Source organism: Carica papaya, chromosome 9 (assembly GCF_054855325.1).
Source record: "Carica papaya isolate Zhongbai chromosome 9, ASM5485532v1, whole genome shotgun sequence".
Taxonomy (NCBI): domain Eukaryota; kingdom Viridiplantae; phylum Streptophyta; class Magnoliopsida; order Brassicales; family Caricaceae; genus Carica; species Carica papaya.
Window position 1 is genome coordinate 11,532,662 of NC_142317.1, and position 19,774 is coordinate 11,552,435.

Genomic DNA, 19,774 nt, shown 5'->3' on the forward strand with positions numbered 1-19,774 from the left:
TTTTTTTTACACCTTTAATGGTCAAAATGATACTTTAAATCAAAAAGGGATTTGATTCATGCTATAAAATAACATGAACACATGGCTAACCCCAACAACGTTAAAACCACATTTTTTTGTGTGTGTTTTGAGTTGTGTTTTACTAGATTACTCCTCGAGTTGTATTAATCTCTTAAGGTAATATCTTTTAACTATATTAAGGTGATTCTTTAAATCATATATGCTATCACACAAATGCACATATGCTATCACACAAATATATGAAATCATAAAACCTCTGTACTTTTAAACTTCTCTAATGTTTAAATCCCAAATAAAAAATAATTTAAGAAACACTTTTCGCAAATCTAATTTTTATCTACAAAAAACACATAACCCAATCGACCATTGTGTAGAAAAGGCTAGCATCAATTTAAATCTTATAAACTTCAAGATTTACAAATATTAATCTTGGAATTAAATGTTTTTGTGAACCTACTGATCTATCGCCTACCAAAAACTCCAAAGGTGAGAAAACATAATTCATGTGATATGTGTGTGGGCTAAAGTACATAAAAGCAGTATATTCAAACATATAACCATGTTGGAATTCGTTACCTAAAAGAGCAAAGCACTTTCAAATATTATCCACATATATAACTCTTAAATAAATGAACAATGAAGTTTTTTACAATGTGAAAAATTGTGCACTATGATAATTCGAGAGTACACCACATATATAACTCTTAAATAAATGAACAACAAAGTTAATCATGCGAAAGATCATGATAGGTAGACAAAGTTTGCAATCAACTTTGATAGGTCTACGCCGATGCGAAAGAATAATATATTTGTGCTTGAAACCAGAAAACTGGAGAGGGACAAGCCGAGGTAATGGCTGGTTGCATAATTTTATGGATTTGTAGCATTTTTTTTAATCTTTTTTCAGCATGACTTCACGAGATCTATGTCGGATCTTAGGGGCACGCAGTTCTATGGTGATTTTTAATCAGTTATTGGCAGGACATGTTGGTTATGATGATGGCACGTTTGGCGGCGCGTAGTGGTATTGATGTAGCGTGTGTTGATTGAGGAATTCTAGTGGGTATGCATAGTGTTTTTTATGTGCAGTGGTGTTTTCTTGTGAGCGATTGTTGTTTTTTTATAGTATAATTTCTCTCTATTTATTTTTGGTACACAGTCTAAAGATATTAGATGACATCTAAAAAGTATGAGACTGAGAAGTTTGATGGTGGTATGAGTTTTACTCTATAAATAATCAAAATGAAATTATTTTTAATTTTACAAGGTTTGTAGAGGGCAATTGAAGAAAAATTTCTTGAGGGTATGAGAGAGTTGGATAAAGTATATATGCAAGAGAGAGCCTTGGGTGTAATTTTCATGAGTGTAACTGATAATGTTATGGAGAAAATTGCTAAAGAAGTTTCAGTTACAGCTACGTGGAAGAAATCAAAAGAGTTATACTTTATAAAATCCCTGACAAATCGTTTCTATTCGAAGAAAAGATTGTACAATCTGAGAATGAATGAGGGATGCCTATAAAATAGAATATTGATGAATTTAACTCCTTCATTATGGATGTGAGAACATAGTTATCAAGATTGATAATGAGGATTAGGTATTAATTATATTATGTTCACTATCATCCTATTATGAGGCTTTTGTTGATACTCCACTATTTGAGAAGTTTAATATTTCACTAGATGATGTTAGTAATACACTAAAAATCAAAGAAGTTGAGAAATAACTTTCCAAAGTATAGAACATAAGGAGAGATTTTGGTGAATAGAGGAAGAGCATAGACAAAGGCCATATCAAAATCTAAAGCTAAGAGCACAAATTATTTTGAGTGCGAGGAGTAGGGTCACTTCATGCGAGAATGTATTAAGTTGAAAGAGAAAAAAGGAAACACGCAGGAAAGTGTTGCTAATGTTATTGAAATAAATAATTATGATGATCGTGATAACAATATCACTAGGGAAGTCTTACTTATGAGCAGATCATAGAAAGAATTCATGGATTCTTACTTCTGGTGCTATATTCCACATACATCCACACAAGCATTAGTTTCCTACATATAGATATATGAGTGATACTATGTATATGGGTAATAATTGTTAGTTATCTGTATATGAGATTGGTAATATTAGGATATGAATGTGTGATGGTATAATAAGAACAACTGAGTGTTGGCATTATTAGGGACATAACTACTTTGCCTAAGATCTAATTATTGAATATATTTTTATTTGACAATTTATTTTAACATATGATAATAATATTTTTATTATCATATTTATTATCTTGTTGTTTAATTTATAGATAAAGTTCTTGATTAAATTTAGAGACTTTACATCAAGATATAGATCTTAATAATAAGAGTAAAAGCTTTTGTGATTTAATTTAAAATATTTTTTGTTGTTGAATCATCAAAATAGGATATTAATAATCCGATAAGACTAATATATATGTGATGATCTCTATAAGATAAAAATTAGTTGACCTTATTAAATAAATCACATATGTAGATTATGTATATAGAGATATGATCATTGAACCAATCGAATTGAGAATTCCTAATAATTAATATTATCTTAAACTATCAATAGAATATTATCTTAAAATGATGAAATGTAAGATTTTTTTTTTATATGAGATCATCATAGTAATTAACATATCATTTATCATACTTTAATTCTAGATACCTATAGTCATAGAGCTATAGTTGAAAGGATATTGAGAGTGATTAAATACATATAGAATTAATTATTGATCAAGACAGAATCTGTCAACTTTAGTAATAAGTTCAAACTCTATGTTGTCATTTATTATAACAACTACATTAAGATTTTGGTTAGAACAATTGAATGAAAGAAGAAAAGAGTTCCTTATATCATTAATTAGTCAATTATAATTGATATGAAACACAGTTGGTTACCTATTGGGATTTGACAGTTGAACCATATCCTAGGATCAACCCGAAGTGATAATGTCGATTGGAGATATTATATCATTCTTTAGCAGGTTCTTAAGAGTAATTGTACAATTCATGTTATCCGGTCGTTAAAGAGTGTTGCCGGACACTAATTTTAATTAGTAAATTGGTTTGACCATTTTACTACTAGTTTAGTATTGAACTTATGAGGTCGCACACTAACAAATATTCTTATTTTTGCTAAATGGATTAATTATTTTAATTATTTGATAATTAAATTAGAGAATTTAATTTAATCAAATAAATAAAATTTTTGATATAAATAGAATATGATTATATTCTTTGCTAGCACAAAGGATATAATTAATATTGATGATAAATTTAAAATTTTCTATTTTAAAAATAAAAAAATACATATTTATATTTCTTGTTTATTATATTATTAGTGTAATAATATAATATATACGGCTATTATAATAATAGAGATTATTGTAAAATCTAATTTGGAATTGAATTAATTAATAAACTGTTTGATTAAAAATAATAATAAAAGAAAAAGGGACTTGACGTGACATATATATATTATTGCGGTGCTAAACTATATATATATATATATATATATATATATATATATATGAGATATATATGTAATTGAGTTGTTGAAATATATATATAATTGGGGTGCTGACATATATATATATATATATATATATATATGAGATATATATAATATGGTGTTTAAAAAAAATGCATAAAAAGGTAGTTGCACAGTTAGGTTAAATAACCTAATTGTGACCGCGGACATGTATATATGAGATATACATATATGATATATATATATATATGAGGGAACTTTTCTTATAATTTTGTTAAAATTTTGAGATAAAATTTTAACACAAATATTATTCAATTTGTTCGCGTGTTCCACTGATCAAAAACTTGATTAACAAAGGTCAGTTTCGATATGGATATGCATAAAGTCTTTATATTTTCAAAGAATTTTAATTCGAGAATCTGCTATCATGTATGTTTTTTATTTGATCTTTAACATTCAATATAATTTTTAAGTACAAATAGATTATATTGGATTGTTTTATATTTTCTGTTGTGTGGTTTGAACACATTGCAATCATTCAGATATGTCTCACAGATAAATAGAAATTTGATTTCTCTTTGTGCACTGGCATCTTAGGGTTATAGATACTATGCACAGAATGGTATTCTCTAAGTGTATAAAGGCTCTATGATACTCATAAAAGGCAGTTTAAAGCCGAGATTGTATGTTCTTCATGATAATATAGCTTTAGGGGAAGCTGTTGTGACATTTAGGAGTAATGATCAGAATCAGACAAAATTGTGGCAACTGTATTTGAATCATATAAATGACAAGGGGTTATCTATTTTAAGTAGAAAAGATTTGTTGAATGGATATAAAGAATTCATGAATTTTTGTTAGCATTATGTTTTTGACAAACAGACCAGGGTAAGGTTCAACAAAATGTGTAATGCATAAAATCAAAGGTAAGTTAGATTATGTTCATTCTGACTTATGGGGTCCATATAGAATTCTCTCCAAGAGTGGTGCCAAATATTTCATGATGCTGATTGATTATTACTCTCGGAAGGTTTGAGTGTATTTTCTGAAGTCTAAGGATGATTCATTTTTTACATTTATCAGATCGAAAACCATGATTGAGAAACAGACTGAGATGAAGATCAAGCTTTTTAGAACTAATAATGGGTTAGAATTTTATAATGAGTTTGATGAGTTATGTAGTACAGAAGGCATAGTGAGACACCACACTTATGTAGGAATACCACAACAGAATGGTATTACAGAGTACATGACTAAAACGCTTTGTAATAAGGCATGAATCACGTAGTCCCATTTGGGTTTGGGGCAGATATTTTGGGTCGAGGCTATGAACACTGCTTGTTACTTAGTTAATATATCTCCATCAACAACTATTGAGAGTAAAGCTCCTTTGAGATATAGTTTGGATCACTTGTTGATTACTCTCATATGAAAGTGTTTGGTTGTCCTACATATGCTCATGTGAGGAATGGTAAACTTGAGCTGAAGGCAAAGAAATGCATATTTCTAGGGTATGCATCTGGAGTGAAAAGGTAAAGGTTGTGGTGTAGTTATTCTAGGTCTCCAGGGTTGATTATCAACAGAGATGTGACATTAATGAGTTCACTTCACTAAACAATCAGAAGGAGAATCTAATAGCAGAATCAGATCTCGGTGTCAGAGAACAAGTAGAGTTAGAAGTTCAATTCAATAATCTAGGGAATGAAGTGCAATGTCTTAATTAAGGAGGTGATGGTGCAGTTGATCAATAGTAACCATATAGTGTTACAATAGACAGAGAGAGTAAACATATTAGACCACCACAGAGGTATGAAAACTTAGTTGTATATGCCTTGTTAGTTGCAGGAACAATTGATTTACAGGAACTAGGGAGTTCAATTGTAGATTAGTGACATGGTGCTATATGTGATGAGCTTAATAGTAGATATGTAACGACCTTAGAAATCCAAAATAGAATATATAATAATTTAAGTGCGGAAGAGAAATAAAAGGTTAAGGTTTACATCCTTTACACAATAACTTAAAAGTACTAAACAAACATTATGGAATGAATTCTTTGAAAAAAACACGAGAAATAAGAAAAATAATGAAAAATATAAAGTATCTAGCATCTACTCGCAATCTTCTTGCGGATCAGGCACTGGAACCAGGTCCTCTTGATCTGAAATGGTTAAATAAAGGATGAGCTACACTAACCCAGTAAGGATATCACACTATATCACCGGCACAGAAGTAAAGATTGGTAGAAAATCAAAACAACTAACGGAGCACTAAATTTAGCAAATTCGTTTATCAATCATAAAATCATTTACCGTTCACTTACCATTGTGGAATTTATGAAAACAACCTATAGAAACAATAATACCATACAGATCATAACTTCATGCACAATCAGCAACATAGAGCATATCATAAATTCATATTCATTAACAATAAACCAAATCATAATTGTTTCTCGTTTCACCAGCCTACTAGTATCCATGAGGGTTCATAGGGGTGTCTCCGCTACACGTGAACCCTTTCCCTTAACAATCTCAATTACAGGGCCATCCCCATACCCCGTCCGGTATGAGTGCCAAAGATATTAAAGCTCAATACCTCATCTGGTATGAGGGTGAAGCAGGTAATCTCCATACCCCGTCCAGTATGAGCTCCGATTTACCAAGTCTCCATACCCCGTCTGGGATAAGACAACGTTCACGGTAGGATTTCCTATGTACCCGGTCCATCCACCATCTCTCAGGATATCTAGTAAGGCTGTCATCCTATCTGTTTATTTGATCACACCCCTTTCTTATTTTTCCTTAGTCTCCATTACCAAATCAAACATAATCACATAAACAAATATTTTGCATCCGGTAATTCAATCATGTATCAAATCCCAAAATCAAATAGTGGTAAGGTAAGACAGTAATACATGCATTTAAACCATAAAATAGATAAATTAGATACTATCATACTTTTAGACTGTAAAATACATCAACAGAAATCAATAAAGAACAATGTCCAGTTCGGGCTCCATTAGCAATTCGTAATTAATTATGCACATCTATTTAATTTGTACAAAATACCGTATTATTATTTATTCAAACTTCAATTCTATGATAGAAAATAGGATGAGAGGTCCATACTTGATTTGATGCCGAAAAGCTAGATGGTTTATTGCGCCTACGGGCGGTCCCTGGGTTCTCTGAATTTTTTTTCGGGAACTGAAATGCACTTATAGTACCTAAAAATATCCCAAATAAACCCAAAAATTAGTCCCAGGGTCTACTCGACCAATTTTAAAAATCTGGCACGGCGGCTCCGCCGTACTCTGGCAACGGCGCTGCCGCCCGCAGCTGCGGTTTGCCTCGGATCGGCCGTTTTGGCCGAATTCGATCGATTTTACATCAATTTTTGCTAGTACACAATCTAAAGGGCCTCGGTGGGCCAAAAAATACGAAAAATCGAAACTCACTGGCGGTCAGGCTCTCCGATGTTGTGGCTCCTCTGGCTCATGTTACGGTTGGGTGTTTCGCTTCAGCAACCTGTAGAGAAGAAAACGGTGATCACAATGGTAGAAAAATTACACGAAACAGGAATCAGGAAGGGCCTCATCAAAGGCGATTTGTGAAATTTCCTATGGCAGCGTCGCCGGGCTTCGGCGGTATTTTTCGACCAATTGGCCAGTTCTTTCTCTCTAATTTGGCTATGGGTGGGTTTAAAATTGAATTTCGTACAAAAGAGGAAATTTTTACCTTTTTTTGCGGTCGGAAAGGGTCCCGGTGCGGCGGCAGGTGGCGGCGGTCGGCTCCCCGGCGGCTGGGTTGTCTTCTCCGGGAGGGGCTCTGGCGGTTAGGGTTAGGGTTTGGGTGCGGATGGGGTTATTTATACCCATCCACTTTTGATCTGGGTCGTCCATCACTTTTGATCTGAACCGTCCGATCGCAATTAAATAAGGAATGAATCTGAACCGTTCATTGCGATTCAATTTGGGTAGTCCATGTGCGATTCACTCTGGGCCATCCGTGCGTGCGGAAACGGACCTCAGTCGTTCGATCGCGCATATGTGGATCGCCCGCGTGGCTTCCCCCGCGTGGCCTCCCACGTCAGCGCCTCTGTCACTTGGCGCGTCCTGGTTGGTCGGGGCTGTTGACTGGCCATTTGACGTGGCGTAATTTTTTTAAATTGCGTTGTGACCTCCGGTTTCTGATTTTTTTTTCAAAAATACTCTCAGAACCCAAATTTTCACCCCTTTTTTCCCAAAATTGTTTTCAATTTAATCTTTTATCAATTTACTCAATTTTTTTCATTAAATTAAAATAAAATAAAATAAAATAAAATAATTAAATAAATACAAAATTATATTTATTAAAAAAATAAAATAATAAAAATAAAAAATAAATAAAATAAAATAAAATTTTAGGTGGGTGTTACAAGATATCACTTCATTCAAGGATCAGATAGCTAGTTTAGGTACTTTTTATACTTAATTGGAGTATGTGATACTTAGTAGTGCCCATGTGAAGGCAGTTTGATAAGACGATGTGACGAGACAAATTCAAGCCAAGGGGAAGATTTATTGATGTGGTTTAATTTTAAGATATCATGTTTGATCATAGAAATATTTCATATTTATCATGGGAGATTTGTATTTATCATGGGGGGAAATTTTATAATTATCTTAGGAGTTATTTTATATATATATTGGAGAGTTTGTGATAGGAAAACTCTCATAATTTCTTTATATATTAGTCTGCTAGCTTATTGGTGGTGTATTTTTAAATTATCATAGTGAAAAAAAATTTTCTCGGTCTTACCCGTGGATGTAGCTACATTATCAAACCACGTTATATTTTATTTTATTTTTTTTTCTCATTTTGTTTTTTAGTTTATTGTGATTGTGCATCGTTTAGGGATTCATTTTTCCAACAATCATCTTTTGCCCATGATCAAACTAACTTATCTAGAGGGAAATTCTTACTTATAGGGATTTGAAAAATTTGTTTAACTATAAACGATAGGAATAAACTTTTTACAAAAGTATGATCTAACTAGAAATGGTTATGTTTCAATAAGATAAGATACAAGAATAAGAAAATGGAAAAATAGTTTTTGGGACCCAAGTGTTTGCTAAGCTGAGAGATACCACTTATTTCCCAAATAAGGACTTGTTGTCCATTACCAATCTTTGAAACTATTTATCTTCTAAATAAAGACTTGTTTTCCATTACCAATCCTTATTCTAAGGATGGGCACCCTGCTTGGATATTCCTCTATCTTTAATTGTGGTTTTCCTTAAGATGGATCACTAGGAAATCATGTTTCTCATAATCTTTTACCTTTAAAAGCTTTTAAGAAAATAAATGTTCAATCAAACCACCATTTTTTGGGAAGCGAACTTCTCCTATGAGATCCAATGAATTTTCTTATCTTTAGATTTATGACTCCATAAAAAATTTGATATCATCTTTTCCAGGCGACCAAAAATATATTGGGCCATCAGAAAAATACTCATAAGATAAGATGGAAATTGCTTAAGTATAAGCCTTGAAGACTATCTCTTTATTTGCATTTATTATTACACTTTAACACCTTAACCAATTTGCTACTCTTTTTATTATAAACTCAAGACATCCTCTTAGATCTCACAATAGTAATTGGCTGCATTAGTTTAAATTTGGACAATATTGATGACTGAAAATGGAGGAAGGTATAAACTAAAGATCAAACCATTTAATTTTTAATCTAGTCTGGTGTGGATCAATAATTTTTTGTTTGGTTCATTCTACATCAAGAAGACATAAATTCTTTTTTTTTTTTTTTTGCTAAAATTTATCTCAACTAAAAAATTAATAAAAATCAATAGAAATAAAAATAGTACACAAACATACTACCATATATATCTGGACACCCCATTAGGTGTTGCCTTATTATTAGTTTTTTTAATTCTATTAGAAGTTAATAAATTACTTAAGAATAACATTATACACACACGCACACACACCTTTCTTGAAAGAGAATAAATTTGATGCAACTTCTACTAATTCCTAAGATGCTTAGGCTAAGGGATAAGCCTTTCAACAAGCTTTTCATACCTCATTCTACGTGGCTATGCTAAAATTGTTTCATTTCATCCTCACTTATCATATATAGCTTAACCTTATGATTGTCCCCACTTATTTTTCTTGTCATACATTTCATCAAATCGCTAAAACTAACCCAATATTCCCATATGTTCACCATTACCTATTTTTTCTCATTCATCCCATTTTTCCTCATCAACCTTGCTGTTGACATATCAACTTAACCTTAACCTTAACCTTAACCTTGTTATTAATATATCAAAACTAGCCAATTTAACAATCCTATTACTCAATTCTATGAGATACCTACCCCTTCAATATCCTTATCAATTTCCTTTTCTATAATAGTAAAGGTTTTTCTAGATCCAGTCTCTCCAATGCCTTTTTTTTTTTAGTTTACTATCTTTCAAATCAAGATTAGCCTTTCAACTGTAATCACAATAAGGCTTACCAATACTATTACTTGTAGTCCCAAAAGACTAGCCATCCAGTCATTAACAAGTCTATTATATTAGAGCCCAATTTAGGGCCAACAAGCCCTTGCTCATCCCTTCCAGCCCATATATACTTCTACCTTTCCCCTTATAAATCCTACTTTAACACCTATGCCTAGACACCCTCTTCGCCCACGATCTATTTATAAAGAATCAACATAAAGATCATATAATTTTCCAAGCCCTATACAACATCTATCTCCCATCTTTCTACATCTGTTACGAATATTAAGGCCTTAGAGGTAAGCCATCACTCCTTCCTTCTAAACGAAGAAATTAGCAATCAACTGTGAGGGTTAGGTCAGGCCTCAATAGTTCTTCCTCTTAAAGCACTTCTAAATAGATTAAATTATTTCATTTTGTTTTTAGTAAACATAAATTATCCAAAAACCGGTTTTAAATATTCTATTACACCTTAAAGTTCTCCCATTTTTTGTTTTGGCTAGCTAAGGCCATAGAAGGAGGCCAATCTATAGCAGGGGACTCTTGGCTCTTCATAAGGCATTTAACTTATTAAAGTGTTTTTATTATAATTCTAATTAAAAATGTAATTCACATTGCATATGGTCTCAATACCATAGTAAAAAGAAGTTGTTTTGGGTAGTGAATGTTTACACTGCCACGGGTCATTTTGAGTGAATTGAATGATATTTCAAGGCCATATGAATGTTTACGTCATAAAACACCTCAGGCATTCTATTATCTCTTTTTCAAGCAGTAGTTGAGGAACTCGAATTACTGGATCGAGGGTTCAAAAGTCAAGCTTATACTTGATCAAACAAAAAAGAATAAGCACCACAAATGTTAAGGTTATAGTAGATAGAGTTTTACAAATTCAAAATGGAAAAATTTATATCCTAATACACTGGTTAAACATTGATACATTACATTCTCATACCATCGTGCCCTCCTTGATATTGAAGGTGTGAATGCAGGCCTATGACATAAAACAATTATATGATTTCTAAATGCTTGGATTTAAGATCCTATATATTGTGCAATAGTCTATAACACTTAGAACCAATTAACGATTGGATCCAAGAGACATCAATCTTGTTAGAAACTATAATAAAACATCTAGGAGCAATGTGAGGGTTAGGCTAACCCTCGACATTTTTTTTCTCGTAAGGCCTTTTTAAATAACTTAAATCTTTCCCTTATGTTTTTATCTGAATATAAATTATCCAAAGCCACTCCTAAATTCTATCATACCTTAAAGTTTCTCCATTTCGTTTTTGGCTGACTAATACCACTGAAGGAGGCCTTGCCATAGCATAGGACTCTTAGACTCTTTATAAGGCACTTAACTTATTAAAGTTTTTTGTTATAATTTTAATTGAAAATTTATTTCACACTGCTATTGGATGTCTATTGGTGCATATAGTACTCCATAGCTTAGTAAAAAGAAGTTGTTATGGGGATTGAAAGTTTAAATTTTCGTGGGTCATTTTTGGTGATTTTAATGATATTTTAAGGTTGGATGAATTTTTACCTCCTAAAACACCTTAGACCTTCTATCACCTTTTTTCAGGCATTAGTTGAGAAACTCAAATTATTGGATTCAGGGTTCAAAGGTCAAGCTTTTACTTGGTCAAATAAAAGAATAGGCATGGCAAATATTAAGGCTAGAGTAGACAGAGCCTTACCAAATTCAAAATGGAAAAATATATATCCTAATACATTAGTTGAACATTGGTATACTATATTTTCATACCATCACGCCCTCTTCCTTGATACTGAAGGTGTGAATATAGGCCCACAACATAAAATAATTGCATGGCTTGAAAATACTTGGATTCAAGAATTTGCATGTGCATCAGTAGTATATCAGACTTGACACCAATAAGGGATTGGATCCAAGAGATATTAATTTTTTCAAAACGTAAATTAGTAATGTCCTCCCTTAAGAAACAATACCCACTTACTCTCTGAAGCAACCCCCCCCCCCCCCCCCCCCCCAACACCAAAACTTAGGTTTTTTAAAACATATTACGATATAAACATAAACTCAATTAGAACATCTATATTTACTCACACCTTCTATAGATAACTCTCAATGAGAATTTACATTGCAAATTAAACTTCAAAATTTAGTTAAACGATAGGAGGCCTATTTGTGTCAAAAGGCCAAGGATAAGTAGCTTTATAAGAATTACCGAAATGCTCCTTATCTCTATCTAAAAGTCACCATAAGGAAAATGAAAAACTTTATAGAGAACATACACATAAAGCAAGGGGAAAGATTGACAAATCATTAAGCTATTAGTTAGTGTATTAAGGCATAATATGATAACATATTTTCTACTTCCTCACCGCCAATAACCAACCTGTTTTTTTTGTTTATGTATGAAACTTATATACTAATCTATAAATGAGGAAATTATTGAAATCCCCCAAGACTTTGAAATTTATCATGCACATAAATTATTTGGCCCAGTAAAGCACCCAAACTAGATAGAATACCTTCCTCTTTTTATTGAACCTATTAGGATATCATTCATACAGAACTCATTACATATTTACAAGCCTTTTATCACTCATGGTATTTATTAAAATAACTAAACCAAACACACGTTACATTAATTCCCAAAATCCCCTCACCGCAAAGACTACAACATTATCAAATGATCCCTTTGTGTAATGTAAGTTACAAAATAATTGTTAATAGATTAAAAACTTATATAGAGATAATCATATCCCCTTATCAAGTACCTTTTGTCCCTAATAGGAGTATACAAAATAATTAATTAGTAGTACAGGAGCATTGATATTTAATGAAATAGAAGAAAGGCAAGATAGGTTGGTTTTCCATCAAGTGTGATATGAGTGGAGTCTATAATAAGATCAAATGGTCTTTTCTAACTAAGATGTTACAGTGCCTTGGATTTTATCAGAGGGCTATTTAAAATCTTTAACAATGTTATGCCATAGTCTCTTATCATATTATAATCAATATAATTACCAACCTTGGGTAATCTTCCTCAAAGAGGCCTCAAACAAGGGATTACCAACCCTCCTTCTCCACATCTATTTATCCTTTGTATAAATGTTCTATTAAGGCTACTACACCTAGCAGAATCATAACATTATATTTAAGGATTACAAATTAATGTTCAAGCTCCCTCAATCACTCATCTACTCTATATTGATGATCTTATCTTATTTGGGAGAGCCTCAAACTAAAACCTCAAGAATTTTCTTCGTATCCTCCAAACTTACTGTTAATTGTTAGGTAAGTTCTTAAACTATAATAAGTCTCATGTTATCTTTAGCTTGAACCTATCTCACGCAATACGAAACCACCTTCAAACTATAACACATATGAGCTATATTCTCGTTTCTAGTAAGAACTTAGGCCTACCACTTACATTAATAAACAACCTTTTTCATTTTCTATTGATTGTTTTAAAGCCAAATGACATACTTGATAGGCACTATATTATCCTATGCTGGGAAGCAGTTCTATCTCAATAGTTATCCTAGTACAACCTACCATCATGACTATTTTTAGATTACCTAAGTTAATCATAGAAACATTGAATTATTTAGTTAGGAAATTTTAGTAGGGTACATAATAGCTCTCTTAATATGGTTATTATCCTCTACGATCGAAAGCCCTTACATAGCCTAAAACATAAATAAAACTCAACTTTAAGGACCTGGATACGTATAATATTTCTTTGATCACCAAACTAGCATGGTCCTTATTATAACTATTTTATCATATATTGGATAACTACCACATGCTAAATATCTCCAATAATACTTTCTAATGCAATATACCCTAAAGTCCTCATACTCTTTAGCTTAGAAAGACATTTTAGAAAGTATGAGGGTTTTATCTCTAGGTACTCATAAGGTTATAGGTTCAAGTCAAACCATCTATTCATGGATGGACCCACGGGTAGCTTCCTTTATTTCCATCTTTCATCCACCAAAGAATTGATTCTTTATCAAAGTCAGCTACTTTATTTACCCACATTCCCATACTTGAAATATCCCTTTTTATTTACAACAATTTTTATCTCTTTATGTTAGCCTAATCTTTAAGCTAACAATTTCTTCTTCACAATAAGAGGAGAACAAATGGGAAGAGAAGTATACAACCACAAGAGTTTACACGACTCAGACTGGCTATCACCTTTTGTAATAATTAAAAACATATAGAGAATCTTTATTAAGTTCAAGGCTCTCATTAGAGCCTACTGTGAAAATTTAAAATTCTATCTCAACATATGCCTATGACAAAGAGCTCTACATAATACCCTACTAGGTTTTATATAAAAGTAATGCTCATTCTATTTACTTTAAATGTAGGTTTAGTGGATAAGAAAATACTAATACTACAAAAGATCTCCTACTAGATTGTTATCTAACTAGGTTATTCTAGTATCTTTCTACCTGTGCTTTCAAGATCTCATAATTACCAAGGCTATTTATCTTAGAATGGGCTATTTACCACCTACTATGATAGTTTTATATGATCCCACAAACCTCTTTTCTCAAACACATTTTTTTATATGCATATATTATGTTAGATTCACTATACTACTAGTAAACAAATTCATATTTAGTCACACATGTCACAACTAAATAATACTATATGAGGATCTTATTGGAATACACAATTCAATAACCAATAATAAGAAAAAAAACACATGCAAATCATTTCTTGAGGCAATATAATATTAGTGAAATAAGGTCGAGCATTATCTAGGTAAAGGCAATAGCTAGTCAACAGATCTTCGTTTCCCTTGCTCTAAAGCTTGAGAGAATTGCACGAGATTTTCATCTCATGTTGTGCAGAGCCTCAAGCATCGCTCTCTCAAAGACTTGAGTTTTTATCTATACAAATAAAAAATTTAGGGTTTACTCAGGCTTTTTTATACCTGGGACATTTACATTGTTGAGGAATGTTTCAACCTATGAATATGCCCATTTACTGTGTGAGTTCTTTGCCTCTTTACGTGGCCTCCAAACAAATTTGGACTCGGTTCATTTTGTATGGAGTAATTAGTAGTTTTGCCAAAATGTTTTGGACCATTAGCTACTAAGGCGAGCTATCGCATTGAGTGAAATAGGTTGAATTTGGTTTTAATGTACTCTTTATTTTTATTTTTTGGGTTTAAATTATATGTTTCTTTTATCTCAAAGAAACGGATAATAATTTTTAATAATTTATCAACAAAAAGAAGTACTAATATTTATGATGTGGTAATAGTTAACAAATAGCATTAATCATTCATATGGACACTATTTATGCATAAACTAGGGTTGGCGTATGATACAAGTGTATAATATATGACTGTAAACATTATGGGGGTTTAGCTGTAATAGGCAGTAAGAGTGACAGGCTGGTCATCCTGTCGGTGACCAAGTGGTGAAAGCGATCTGATGAAGGTAATACCACAAATCTACGCGTGGTATCGTGACACGTCAGCAGTTGGACATGGGCACGTGTTGATTGCAGTTTGTGGGTCCCTCCACATCATCTTCTTCAATCAAACGCTTCCGAAATCTCAATGTTCAGTGCCTATTTATTCAAAATTGGACGAGAAGCCGATCGAGTGTAGGCCCCACATGGGGGGAAAATTATAGTATGTGTGGGCCCTGTTATTATCTAGTGACGATGGATGGTGACAGACAGACAGTCATATCAGCCAAATCTAAAAGGGAATTTCTCAAGTGACGGAGTGAAGTTATTGTTGGATTCTTACTTTCAGTAAAAAGAACCTTACTCGCTTTTATTTTCTGACACGTAGCGTCGAACGTTTATTCACAAAGTTGTCGAGCGTGTGGGTGGACACGTGTCATTCACCCAGACGCGGCGGGTATCTTTTTTTGGTACACGAAGAGAGAGTCAAATAACTATAAAAACTGATTACCCGTTCCGTTTTGGGAAGGGCCATTCCCCCTTCTTGCTTCTTTTTTTTTTTTTTTTTTTTTTTTTCCTTTTTAACACCCAGCGGAGGACATAATGAGTTAGAATATGGATTTCATAATATCTAGTTTTATGTGATAAATATATACATATATATTATCATAATTTTAAAAATATTGTTAGCTTGGATAACTCATATGAAAATTTTAAATTTTTAGACAATTATAATTAAGTTTATTAAGATTTATAATTTTTTTTTTTTAAAATACATTTATATCTTAATTATTTATTAACTAATTATTAATTGACAGTTTCCAATAAAAACTTATGAACCTATTATGAAACAATGCCTAATATCAAACGACCATAATGTAAACATACAAATTATTTTAATTATTTATCAAATACCACTTAAATGCACACATGTATAAGCTAGTTGATTCAATTTAAGACATTAAGGAGTAACATTTGACTTGAAAAAATACAAGACAATTTACAATTATCTTGAGCAAAAGTCGTGAAACTTATAAGCCATAAAAGAGGGTTTTATTACTATTAGCCCAAATTTTCTAGATGAGCAACATTGAAGAGTCAATGAAACTTGGGTTCCCTTCAATATATAAACTTTTATAGTTTTGATTTTCTAAATTTATGTATTTATGCATATTTTATTCATATAATATGTTAAAGATGTCCATTTAAAGAATAATTAAGTACATAGAGAATAGTTTTCTAAAAAAAATAACTACAATATTTTCAAGATTTTTTAATTTCATTAACATTTTCACTATTTTTATTTATTATTACCAACTTGTATGTTTTTATGAATTAAATACATAAAATGTGCTTCTGTACCTAACAAAACTAATGAAACCTTGTTTTACTTTTTATGTGACATTGGACGTAATCATTGTATTTGTGTTAGTTATATAATCTAGGTTTAATAATTTTTCATGAAATTTGATGGGGTTAACAGCTTCACAAACCTTGTGGTTCATGATGCAATATCAAAGAACAGATATAGCGATTCTTAAATAAGAGAAACCTCTAGGGAAGAAAGACAATGGTTACTTATAACTAGGAAATTTTATGTTGTTATGTAGATAAAGAAGTGATAGTTATTGAGGTAATCAACTTCTAAATTCATCTTTATGCATTGTAGCCATTAGAATGGTTAGTACTATAACATCCCGAGCCCAAAAATTAGGCTCGGAATGATGTGATTTATTTTTTTAAAATAATGATAAAAAGTGTAGGGTTTAATTTTAATTGTTTTTTTAAATATATGTATTTTGGACGAAACTAAAAATAATTTTAGAAAGCAGAGCAAAACTGTAAATAAATGGGGGGATATTTGAAAGAAAAGTTTAAAAACAGGAGTTAAATCGTAAAAAGAGAAAGTACGGGCCACGTAAGATAGCGATGTCAGCAGCACGGTGAGTCAGGATGCACCGCGTGGCAGACACACAAACAGGGGCTCCACAAGAGCGCCACCCGGGCGATTGAACGACCCATGTCCACTCTCACGCGCATAAACGGTTTAGATTGATTTCTTGGATAAGCGCGATCGAACGATCTGCACATCTTCAATCGAACGACGCATATTTGTTTTCCATATAAGCGAGATCAGATGGCTAAGGATGATCCACGCAGGCTCGGATGGACAACCATGTAGATGGGAGGGGGTATTTAAACATCACTTTGGACGACCCCCAAAACTTTAACTAGAGGACGTCGGCACCACCGCACTAGAGACCAAAAACACACTAGTAAGCACGTATTTTTGTCTCATTCTTCTCGTTTCTCTGCCCTTTAGTTGCTTAACACATTTTCGATGCAGGTTGGCCAAGAAAAACAAGGAACTGCGAGGGAGGGATGGCGGAGCTTGGGCGAGCCGCTGCATCAGAGGATCGAAACAGCCGATAAGCATATGTTTTTCCCCTTTTTTACCTAGAAACACCTCCTAACTATGATTTAAACAGATTTTCACCAAAAACTGGCCAAAAATAACCTGACTGAGAGGAAGGGCTGCCAGAAAAAGAAGACTAGGCGGCAGAGCACAGCGACACCGCTAGACTGGAACCCCAACCTAACCCTGGGTGAGATTTTTTTATCTTTTTTCGCTGTTCTTCGTGCATTTTTATACCATTTGACGTACATTTTAATCTTATCAGGAAAATTCAAAAACTCAAAAAATCAAGAACCATAAAAAAATACAGTGAAAATGACAGTGTTCTGGACACCGACCCAGGGTAAGAATCTCTCACCCATTTTTTCTGTTACGGTTAAATTGAAACTAAATTAATAATAAACGAAAAATTATAAATAGTTGGCAACCCCTTGATTAATTAAATATAGGTTGTCGATGGAGGCAGTAACTGGTTAGTCTATGTTTGTCACTAGCTTATTCGTGTTGTCTATTCGTTATTTTTATTCTTATTTTATCGTATTTACTTATTTTGACTTCATTTCATTTTGTTATGCTTTATTTTATTTTTAATCTATTCAGTTGACCTAACCTATTTCTATCTTTCTTTCATTATATTAGTTTAACACAAACATTTTAATTATACTTCTTAAATCTTTAGATTTTAGTTCATTTCACTTCATTATCACATTCTGCTCCACCTTAATTGATCGTTTCATTTTACTATTCGTATTATCGCAACATATGATGTCCCTATTGTATTATGATACTATAGTCCATCTTTACTTATAGTTTTATCTCTCAACAAGTATTGAACCATGGATTTCATTTTCTTGTATTTGCGAGATATTAGTCTTACACGTTATTGATGGCTAAATAATGATGTAAACTATGTATGTGTAAATCAACGTTATTAAATTAAAGGGTTTACCGTGTGTCCTGAGAAATGGTATACAGACCTGGTACATAGGGTGAACCCCAACGTGGACGTTACCCTCAGCTGTACAGGACTGGAAAGTTCCATATCGGGTAAGGTTGAAAGTTTATAAGTGTCACTCATACCGGATAGGGTATTGAGCCAGTTTCTAGTTATGGCACCCAGTACCAGAAGGGGTATGAGAACGACCTTTTGATTACAAAGAAAGTATTTGTATCTATGTGTAGCGATGGTCCCTATGGACCCTCAATGGCATCGGTAGGAAAAGATAAAATAATAGAGTAGTGATAGACATGGTAAGGATTCGACTTTAGAAAAATAACAAAAAGTAAAATGTTATGTCTTTTGGTATGTATACTGTTAGATTGTTATTCTGATTTTTATCTTAATGTATGGTATTTGAGAAGTTACAAGTTAGTTGAGAAAATACTAATGTTTTAAGTGAAATAAATGATGAATGCACTAGCATTTCGAGTTTTATTAAGAATGGGCTCCATTGGTTGTTTTATATATTCTACAACTCTTTGATTTTTCGTATTAGTAGAAAGGTGTTAATATTCTTACTAAACTAGTGTAGCTCACTCATTTCTTATTAACCATTTTAGATCAGGACGAACAAGACCCAGATCCTAAACCGCAAAAGATCAATTAAAGAATTCTCTTCCACTTTGCCAGTTTCGAGTAGAGGGTAACCATAATTATTTTCCTTCTATGTTTTTTTTCGTTGAAGTTTCAAAAGTATTCTCATAACTTTATTGGGTATTTTTAATAACGTGTAAGGAATGTAACCTCAAAATATTAATTGCTTCCGCTAAAAATAAATAAATTTTAGTATTGTCGTATTATATTTACTGAGTTATACGCTCGAAATCTCTGATATGAGTTTGGACTTTTACAAGTACACCAATATCTTAGTGAAAAATCCTACAACTGAGAT